An 11,314-nucleotide genomic window follows, 5' to 3' on the forward strand; every position below is an offset into this window, starting at 1 on the left:
ATACAAAAGTGGCCACCAGTAAAGCAGTACCAGCATAGGCAAATAAGCCAGCATCTTCCAGGCACTCCCAAAGACATGGAGACATTTCTGAGTTACATATAAACTACAAAACTCTCTATTCTGAGGCAGCAAGAAAAAGGCTCAGGGTGTTCAGAAGCCCACATATGGGACATTAGAAGTCACCAGAAATAGTAATGAGTAATCCAGGTATAGTGCCATGTAGACCAGAACACCCCAGGGCTTCCAGATCCCTAATACACTTCCTAAGATGCTATCAGGGTCCTGAAGACACTGTACTATGAACTTCAAAAATCCACAGGTTCTAACCCTGTAAAATCAGCACAGGAACCCTGGTGATCCAGATCAAGACCAAACAAAATTGATTACACCCCCAAAAAATTGCAGCATAGGGCAGAGCCTACTCCTGGCCCAAAGCCCCAATTCAGTAACTAAGATTAGAGAGATAAATAAACCAAAGAATATATTGATGATAAAAATTATTGTAGATCCAGAGATGCCCCCAGCCAAGAAGGAAAGAATAACAACATAACAACTTTAAGCAGAGAAAATGAAAAAATGAATTTTCCACAAGGATGATGTGAACACTGAGAAGAAATGAAGCAAGAAATAAAAAATTAAATACAAGTTCTGGAAGAATGAATTTTAAAAATGAATGTTAAAAGTTGTTTTTACATGTAATTGGGGAAAAATAAAATACTGAACAAATAATGAAAAAAGAAAACTAAAATTTCTGTGTTGAATGTGAAAGAGGTATATGGGACCGTGGAGGCAGAATATTCAGCTGCTCTTTTTGCCATAACTTGCTGTGTGAAGACAATCAATTTGAACATCAACCCAGCTGCCCGGTTTTAGAGAGAGAAACATTTAAATGTGTTTCCTTTAATCAGCCAGGACAGTACTCATGCCTGTGCTGTAAGGCTTGTTTTTGTGATGATCATACAAGAAGCAAGGTGTGTAAGCAAGAGAAGGGGGAGAAAAAAAAAATTCTTTTCCTAAATGTAGACATGAAACTCAAGAGACTAAAGAGCTGAGCATGTCAACACGCTCCTTGAAATTTGTCCAGCAAACAGCAAGTGAAGATGCAGATGGGTATGACATCTATTGGAAGAATCTTGCATCAGGAGAATACAGAGATACTAGGAAGATGAAGATGATGATATGAAGCAAAAGAGGGTGTTAAGGAAGGCAATGAAGGAGAAACAGATTCAGATACCAAAACCACAGATCTATTCACTAATTTGAATTTAAGAAGGACCTATGCCAGTGGCTATGGTCACTATGAGGATCCTGAAGAGTAGGAATTACATTTCTTGTACATGGATGACATAGTATCTGACAGGAGTGTGTGTGTGTGTGTGTGTGTGTGTGTGCGCGCACACGTGCGTGCACGCACATGCACATGTGTTTGGTAAATTGTGTATGTGGTTTTTCCAGAGTAGTAGTTAAACCTTGTGCTAAAGGGTAGCCATGCTTATTAAGAGAAAAGGAGGTATAGATCTTTTATAGAAAACTCAAAATCAGATTTGTAGCACAAGGAAAATGAGTTGAGAAGAAAACGATTATTTTTGTTCACCCAAGTACTGAATCATCATGGATCAGGTTATTCCTGATTATTATCTAGTGGCTTCACAACAGACCTGGAAATAGGGGAATGGTGGTATAGCAAGATCATTGTATTTGTTGGAAATTAAATTGCCATTTTTCTTAACAGTATCTAATTACATCTTGTCATTTCACAAGCTGTGTTATTGCAGAAATTCATTAATGTATTTTCTTCTTCATGAGATGCCAGAGTTCTGTTATATAATATATATTCTGAAATATTAAATATTCATGTTGTTTTTAAAAAAACCAAAGGATTAAAAAATAGAAGGAAATGTAAAATATCTGATATTGGTTTTTAAAACTGATATTGAAAGTAAGTCAAGGAGAAATAATTTCAGAATAATTGGACTCTTTGAAATCCATGATAAAAAAATTTTAGACACTATTCTCAAGTAATCATAAATGAAAACTGCTCATATATATCAGAACCAGAGGGCAAAGTGAAGATAGAAAATTTCACCAACCACCTCTTGAAAGGAATTCCAAAAAAGAAAAGTCCCTGGAATGTCATAACCAAAATCCAGAACATCCATGTCAAATAAAAAATATTACAATCATCCAGAAGAGAAGTTCAAGTACCAAGAAACCAATTGGGATCATATAAGACCTTTCAATGTCGACTATAAATGAAAGGAGAGCTTGGAATACAGCATTCCAAAATGCAAAAGAGTGGACTTACAACCAAGAGTAACTTACCTTGCAAAAATGACTATAATCCTTCTGTATGTGGGGTGGGGAATGAATTTTTAATGGAATAGAAGACTTTCAAATATTACTGATGCAAAAAAAAAAAGCTGAGTGAAACTTTCAAGGTGCAAACACAAGAGTCAAGAGAAACCTAGAAAGATAAATTTATATGAGCAATTTGAAGGGACTGTGTAATGAAGTAGTGTTAATATTCTAATGGGGGAGAAGAAACAAATGTCCCTTCAGCATGTCTTCAAAGGGTATTAAGAGATTTAAAATAAAGAAAACAAAGAACTTAGGGGTAGATATTTTTAAGATGGCAAAGAAAAGGGATAATAAGATGAATGCACAATGTGTAGAAAAGTAGAGGGGAGTAGAATCTAATATTCTTCATATTTGGGGTGCATCAGAAAAAGAGTATACAAACACCAAGGAAGGGGATGGGGGAGCAGGAATCAGGTGAACTTCACTCTAAACTGAACCAAACAAAAGAGAGTTGGACAATAGTTTGGTGTATAAAATGGAGAAACAAGTGAGGAAGTGACATCAAGATCAAGGATGATAGCTAGGATGGATTAGTTGAAATAAAAAACAACAACTTCCTGATAGTGAAAGGAATAAAGGAGGGGCAGCTAGGTGGCACAATGGATAGAGCACCAGCCCTGAAGTCAGGAGGACCTGAGTTCAAATCCGGCCTCAGACCAAACACTTGACACGTACTAGCTGTGTGACATTGGGCAAGTCACTTAACCCCAATTGCCTCACCAAAAAAAAAAAAAAAAAATAGGAATAAAGGAGAAAAGAAAAGAAATAGAATGTGAGGGGGTGCCCATCAAATAGCAAATGGCTGAACACCCTGTAGCATATGAGTGTATTAGGATATTATTACACCATGAGAAATAATTAAAAATATTATTACAGAAATCCTGGGAATTAGGAAGTGATGTAGAGTGAAATGAGCAGAACCTGGAGAACAAATTGTATGACAGCATCTTTTAAAAAACAGCAACTCTGAAAGACTTACAACTCTGATCAAAGCAATGACCAACCATATCTCCAGAGGACCATGATGAAACATATTACCTACCTCCTGACAGAAAGATAATAAATTCAAGGCACAGAAAGTGTCATTTTTGAACATAGCCACTGTGTGAATTTGTTTTGCTTGACCATGCTTATTTATTTCAAGGATTTTTCCCCTCTATTTTCAGTTGGTGAAAGTGTTAGAGAGAGAGAGAGGAAATTAACACTAGTGATTCAAAAGAAAAAATGGCCATTGAAACACTTTTTAAATACACAGAAAAGAACAGAAGGAGGTTCAGAAGGAAGTACAGAGAAGCAAGGTAGTTTTGAAAGTAATGTATGAAATTTATTATGGAGACTTATGTTTCATATACTATTCCATTTTTTGCATTGTGTATGTGCAATGTTAATTTGTTAGTGCTTAAGTTCAGAATAATTTTTTTGAAGAGTACCAGGCTTGTAATCAGCAGATACTTGGATTTGAATCCTACCTCTGATATTTTAACTCTGTGACCGTAGACAAGTCCCTCAACTCTTTGAGTTTGAGTCTCCTTTTGGTATAGGAATACTAATACCAGTAGAACCTTCCTTACAAGGTTATTGAGAAGATCCAATGAGATAATATGTATAGAGTTCTATGCAAATTTTAAAGTGCCAAATACATGCCTGTCATCATTATTAGTACACAAGAGTAGAGGGAGATAATGCTGGAAAGTTATATGGAATACAGGGCATGGAAGACCTTAAATACCATACTAAGGAGTCTGACTTTAATTTATGAGACAAAGAGGAGCCATCAAAGGTTTTTCGGTAGAAAAATGAAATAGCGATTGTTCTTTGTGTTTATATCCCCAATGCCTAGCACAGCTCTTGGAACATAACAGGCATTTAATAAAAGCTTATTGGTTGATTCAGTTAAACTTTAGAAAGACTAAATTGGTGTGGAGAAAACATTGGAAAACAACCCTTTGCTTCATGGACATGGAAGAGATACAAAATCTTGTTTTTGATATTAGTTACAATATTTTAAAACAACTGGAATATCACTGTAAGTGTTATGCGTTATTACCACAATATAAATTTTGACTCTTCTTCAGCTGTTCACTATAAATTCCCCATATGTAGCTTAAGCTTTCATAGGTGATAGAGATGGGAGCAGGTGGTGATGAAGGGGATTTTGACATGGGTAAAATTGGAGCAAAGGAAAACAGAAGGGGTGTCTAGACAGTTGCCTTTTGCATACTAAGTAACCACTTTACAACAACATACATGATTTCCCTTCTTTAAAGAACTCATTTCGCTGGCAGGGAAACAAAATCTATTCCCCTCTTGGAAGAAGACTGTTAAACCATGTCTGTTATTATTTCTGTGATAGCACAATAGAGCAGAGAATGGAGAAAAGAGTTAGACTGGAGACATAGATGTCACATTTGAAGATCTGAAAAAGTACATAAAAAATGAGAAGAAAAGAGAGTGAGACACTGGGCCTAGTGGGAAACAACAATTAGGTAATAGACAGAAGAAGAAAACCAATAATGAAATCAATCAGTACAATCAGGCATATGTGGGGAAAAAAGTTTTTGGAATACAATACAAAATTGTCTGGGGCAATTTTGCTACATAAAGGAATTAACCCCCAGTAACCAAGACTCATTACATAAGCATGTAATTAATAAGGTGTTGCTCTGCCATAACTTAGGGGAGGCATCCCTTTTGTGGCTTTGAGTTTGTCAAATCCCATTGCAACCTATTCTTGATTATTTTTATAATAAATACTTAAAAAACAAATTTTATTAATGAGGAAATCTACTTTTCTTCACATCTATTTTTTCTATTATACTGTAATAATCCATTTGTGTCCATATTTTTAATAAATACAAATTTTTGCAACCATCTTTCTACTCGCTTATTTCTTGTTCTTAGTAATCATAATTTCTTTATGGATTTTAACTGTGTTCTATTGTTTTAATTGGTAGCATTCACAGTCAATCATCTTTATTATGTAATTATAATTTTCAAGGTTTTCTTTAACTGTTATATGTCCTATGATTGTTTATATGTTCTAAAGTTACAACAAATCTTTATGTAAGTTTGAGAAAATATTATATTCTTCTACCTAATTTTTAAAGCTCGTGTAACCTTCTTTCCTTAAGATTATTCTGTGACTAAAAAAGGACAGTGGAGGCTGGGGTAAAATATCTTTTGAAATATTGGTTGTTTCCCTTCCTGTAAATTATTTAGCTTTTCCTTTTTTTAATTACCTCACTGTAAATCACCTACACCAAGGGCATAATACTGTTTGCAAACATAAAAGGGAATTACTATGTGTGGTTTACATGCACCACTTACATTTCATTATAGACAAGGAAGTAAAAACCAAAAGTATAGTAGTTATAGATTTAAATGGTTTGCTTATTGTTCTATAAAATACTTGTTTCATTTACTCCTCCAGGTCTATGCATTCAGCTCAGCTTCTGTGAAGTGGAAAATATTATCAATTAGAGCAGCAGTAAGTTAGGCTTGAGTCAGAATGCTACAATAAATACCCTGTTGTGTTATGATATATATAGTGACGACCCCCTCCTAAGTTGTGACTTTGTTGAAGTCGGTGGTTAAGCATGTAACAAAAATTTATAGTACACAAAACATTTGTAAGGAAGGCCAACAAAATAAGAATTATGAAAAGAAAGAAATGTGTTGTAGTTTAATAAAAAAAATTGCTGTTAACTATGAAAAAGGAACAAGAATTATACAATGTTCAATTCAATCAAAATTTTATCAAGGTTCTACTATATGTGGATACAAAGACAAAAAGAAAACAGTCCTTTCCTTCAAGGAACTTATTTCAATTGGCTCCGTATTCTAAGATCAGTTGAGAACTTTTTGGATCCCAACTCTGTCAGCAAATGTTAACTAAAGCTCCCAGCTTCCCTGGCTTCCTTTAAGTCCCAACAAAAAATCTCATATTTTACCAGAAACTTTCCCAACCCTCTTAATTCTAGTGCCTTCTCTCTGTTTATTTTTCCTATTTATCCTGTATGTAGTTTGCTTTGTATATATTTATCTGTATGTTTTCTCCCCCATTCGATTGTAAGTTTTTTGAGGGCAGGAACTGTGTATCAAGGAAATGGCTTGTAGGGAATTAAAACACGTAATAAATGGGTAGATGATAATAAAGCACTTAAGTACCATCAGTATAAAGCAAAGTTAAACCACTACCACCACCTTGATAACCATCTCTTCTCTGGCCCTGATGGAGACAACCCAAAGCCATGAATCCAAGAACCTTTGGAATAGCAACACTTCCAGCCCAATTCCCATAGCCATCATCCTGAGAAGTAAGGAACTTCTGCAAATGTAGCCTGGCAACTGCTCCTGCAGGTGCTACAGTCATATCTCTTAAAGACCCATAAAAGAAAGTTCTTGTCACCAAGGTCCTTGGCACTTTCAAAGGTTCAACATCAGGAACTGCTGATTTTATCCCTAGATACGATATTAAGAAGAGTCATTAACATCTGCTTTGCCTCTGTACCCCCAAAACATAGGACCTTTCCATCTGACTTGAGGATGAAATCTTCCCTGCATGTTGTTTGCCCCATTAGAATGTAAAACTTCTTGAGAGCAGAAACAATCTTATTTTTCTGTGTGTATCCCCACTGCTTTGCACAAAGTAAGTGCTTAATAAACACTTTATTCATTCATTCATTCATTCATTCAATGAATTTAAGTCACTGGGTCAATGATACCAAAAGTACATGAAGATTTAATTGCTAAGCTGCTTTCAGTGATATTTGAAGCTGAGCTTGAGACTGAGACAGGTGTTGTATATCCAGAGATAAGTAAATGTTAGTCCAATTCTCTTCTTTTCTCTTCTCCTCTCTCTTTTCTTTTCTTCTTTTCTCTTCTCTCTTCTGCAGGGGAGAGAGGAGCCTCCTCACAAGTCTGATCCCACTACTGAAAGGCACAAGAGCTCTGACCTGTTCCATTTTCAATCTGTTATCCCTACTTAAACAATCTGTTCCTCCTTCAACCCTCTCCTTGAGTCTTACCATATTAATGCTATACTTAGTGCATATACCCAATGCCTACAGCAGTTCAGAACTCCAGAGTTCAACAGATGCCAGCCTCAGCCTCCTCTTTAGCTGACATTACTGGGGTGCACCACAATGCCCTACTAGTCCAGTTTTTGAAAGAGGAAGAAGCTGAGCCATTTCACCTTCTTATACTTTTTGTGTCTTAGGGATCACAACTAATCCCATTGGTTCAATTGTCATCTCTATGCAGCTGACTCCCAAATCTATATATCTAGTCCTAATCTCTCTCCTGAAATCTAGTCTCAGATTTTTTAACTGCCACAAGACAATTCCATCTGGAGGTCACATCGGAATTTCAAAATCAACATATCCACAGTGAAATTTATTTTCTCCTCTAAACCTATCCCTCTGCTATACTTCCCTAATTCTACTGATTCTACCAGAAACCTAGGTTTGCTTCATAAGAATTATCCTTCATTCTTCCCTTTTCTTACCTCCCCCCTTCCAGAACAATGTCTAATCACCTACCAAGTCCTGCCAGGTTTACCACTCACTGCCTTCTCTCCATTCATTCTACTGCCACTTTAGCATAGGTCCTAAGCACCTCTCACTTGCCTATACAAGTGTCCTAATTGGTCTCTCTGCCTCCAGTATCTCATATCTCCAATCTGTCCCCCCAAAAGCTGCCAAAATATTCTTTCTAAGACACAGGTCTAACCATGTCACTCACAGACTCAAAAAACTTCAGGGAACTTCCTATTATCTCTAGAATAAAATGCAAACTGCTTGGCCAGCACTGAAGGCCTTCCATATTTTGATTCTATCTAGACTCAGTTCCTTTTATAACCATTCACATTCTCTGCATTACAACCAAACTGGATCACTAACTGTTCTCAAATTTGACATTCCATCTATTGTCTCTGTGTATTTGCAGAAATCATCCTGAATGCTTAGAATTTACTCCCTCCTCATTGCCATCAACAAGAATCCCTGTTTTCCTTAAATGGTCAGATCACTTGTCACCTGTTCCATGAAACCTACCTTGAACTCCAGGTTCTCCCTCCCCAAATTAACTTGCATTATACATACATACATGCACACATATATATATGTGTATATATATATATGTATATATGTATATATATATATATGTGTATATATATATATATATATATATATATGTAGTGTACATTTTATATCATCCAGGGAGAATGTAAGACCTTTGTGGGGTGGAGACTGCTTCCTTTTTTGTCTTTGTCTTTGTCTTTGCATTCTCAGGAGTTAATATAGCACCTTACACATGGTAGGTGCTAAATAGGTGTTTGTCAAATTAAATTCTTCAAACTATGTCAGTAAGATTGACTTCAATAATTTGTAAATTCCTAGAAGATATTATTATGGAAGTGGAGTTGATCAGGGGAGTTCCACTGATCAATTTGATGAGCATCAATCTCCCCCATTTAAGTCTGTCAAGAAGATAAAGACAACTTCGTATTGGTTGTTGATGGAGACTGCCCCAAGATGTTTGTTTGGCTAGGACTCTTGGGAGGATGCCTTCTTATAGAAGGAGACATCTTTTTTTTCTTTTTTTTTTCTGTCTTATTAAAGTAAACCAAACCTGTGCTACCTTTTTTCACTTTTTCTCTATTCAGAGGACAAACCAGGGCAGGGCAAAGAAGAGTGTTTGGAAAGAGGGGAAGGTTGTACGTGCCCACAGTCTCCTTTTCTTAAGTCAGAAGCACATGGGAGTTACATGTTTTTGTGCACAGCTTTCTCACTGTTCTTGGCTTGAAACAAAAGTTCCTAGTAGTGGCCCTTCCCAGCCCAAAATATATGGCAGCATCTGGGGCAGTGGTTGAATATAAGGAGTTCCTGCAGAAATACATGGTGGAGATGGACATGTGATTTCATATGTGGTTTAAGAGGGGAAATCATGGACAATATTCCTGAACACCAACCTCCTATAAAGAGTTGGGGGAATCTTTATTTTCCAGGCAGGATAACAGTGGGCTCTAGCCTTCTAACAGAGAAGGGAGATTTCTTGAGTTGTACCCATTTTCAAGATTACCATAGTTAGAGGCTTTAAGAATCATGACTTCTAGAAAGAGGAGATCTCCTGAGTAGCATGCCTTTTGGAGAAAGAAGAGATTGTTCACATGGTCCCTGAAGCTGGAGAACAAAAAAGTACTAAAAGGATGAGATGGAGTTGCAAAAGACCTGAACTTTGCTTCCCTCTTTTACCTTGAATGATTTTAGACAATGAAGGCCTGCTAAGAAGTGAATTCCCTGGCCAACAGCGCCTCCCCCCCAGTTTTTTTACCTTCCAGGGGGTGTCTAAGTCACACCTACAAGTATAGGAAGTTACTATGTAGAACTCTGTGGAAAAACTAGGAATTTATTAAAACACCAGGGTTATGGAATGCTCTGTTGTCAACCACAAATTTCATTCTTTCTGAGAATTACTTTAAATGCTTTCTATGTTTTCTACATTTCTTTATCAGCTCTTGTAATCTACTTGTAGCTTCATTTTCTATGGGGTAAAATAAAAAGGTAGTCCTCCACCAATTACATTTGTTACCTATAGTGTTTGTATGGAAGCTGGTCATCCCATTGCCTACATTTGTGGAAATCTAGACATGAGCATATGTAATTATTGATCAGAAGTAAACACCGGTGTTTTGCATGACTACACATGTATAATCTATATCAAATTGTTTGCCTTCTCAATGGGGCGGGGTGGGGAGGGAGGAAGAAGGAGAATTTGGAACTCAAGGTTTTGAAAGCAAATGTTAAAAATTGTGTTTACATGTAAGTGGGGAAAAATAAAATCCTAAATAAATAGAAAATTTTTTTAAAAAGTTTCAAACAGAAGTAAACACTGAGTAGGGACATATGCACTAAAGAGCAAGACTTTTTTAGGGCAGCCTCCTAAAATCAGACCCGATCCATGTGTACAGCCTAGATGGATTGGGGTGACCTCAGCCATAGGTTACAATCAAAGAGACAGTTTATGAGCCCTTAAAAAAAAAAAGCAAAACAACAATTATTACTACAAACCAGTATAGATGCCTCAAGAACACTGTCTTTCTGGTTACCAATTTTCTTTTCCAAAATGTCAGCTGGCCCTCCTAGCTCCATGCCATCTGCAAATTGGACAAGCATTGCCATCTTTATTTTCATCTAGCCACAGTATGAATCTGCTCTACAATGTAACCAACAAGTGACCATCCAGCTTCCACATGGGGCCTTCCAAAGTTGGGGCCACATAAAAAGGCCAAATTCTTCTTCCTATGTGGCAATCTGTCAGACGCATGGAAATAGCTACTATCACTCTCATAAATTATTTATTTTATAGGCTAACCATCCCCAACTGAAAGTTCCTTCAGTTGATTCTAATTTTGCATCATTTTAGTCTTCTCACCATGCTAGACAGCCTCCTCCTCTAAATGTATGCCAGTTTCTTGATGTCCTCCTGAAAATGTCGATCCTCAAATTAAAAACAATACTCTAGATGTGATCTGACCAGAGCAGAGGGTGTTGAGACTACTCCCTCCTTTGCTTTGCATTCCTGTTTCTTTGTTGTTGTGGTTGTTGTTGTTTTTCCTTTAAACCTAAGATCACACTCACTTTTTTTTTGGCAGCTATATCAAACTGTTGACAAACTCATTATGACTCTATTATAGTCTACTAAAAACTCCCAGTCTTTTCCACAGGAATTGTTATGTAATCATATCTGCCTCATCATGTAATTATACAGTTGATGTTTTTGAACTCAGATGCAGATATTTACAATTATCTTTATTAAGGTTCATGTTATTGATTTTGTTCATTGTTCCGTTTTGTTGACATATCTTTGAATTCCAATTTTCATATCCAGTATATGAGCTATCCATTCCAGCTTCATGTCTTAGGATGATAAGATCATAGTTTTCAGTCTAGAAGGA

The 11,314-nt window shown here is 36.5% G+C and overlaps 1 pseudogene; it reads left to right on the forward strand.

Moving 5' to 3' along the window:
* Positions 1–749: 749 nt before the first annotated feature.
* LOC114041770 lies at positions 750–1,319 on the forward strand (annotated as a pseudogene).
* Positions 1,320–11,314: the final 9,995 nt, after the last annotated feature.

This window comes from Vombatus ursinus, unplaced genomic scaffold (genome assembly GCF_900497805.2).
Source record: "Vombatus ursinus unplaced genomic scaffold, bare-nosed wombat genome assembly UNPS02014179.1, whole genome shotgun sequence".
In the NCBI taxonomy this organism is placed as follows: domain Eukaryota; kingdom Metazoa; phylum Chordata; class Mammalia; order Diprotodontia; family Vombatidae; genus Vombatus; species Vombatus ursinus.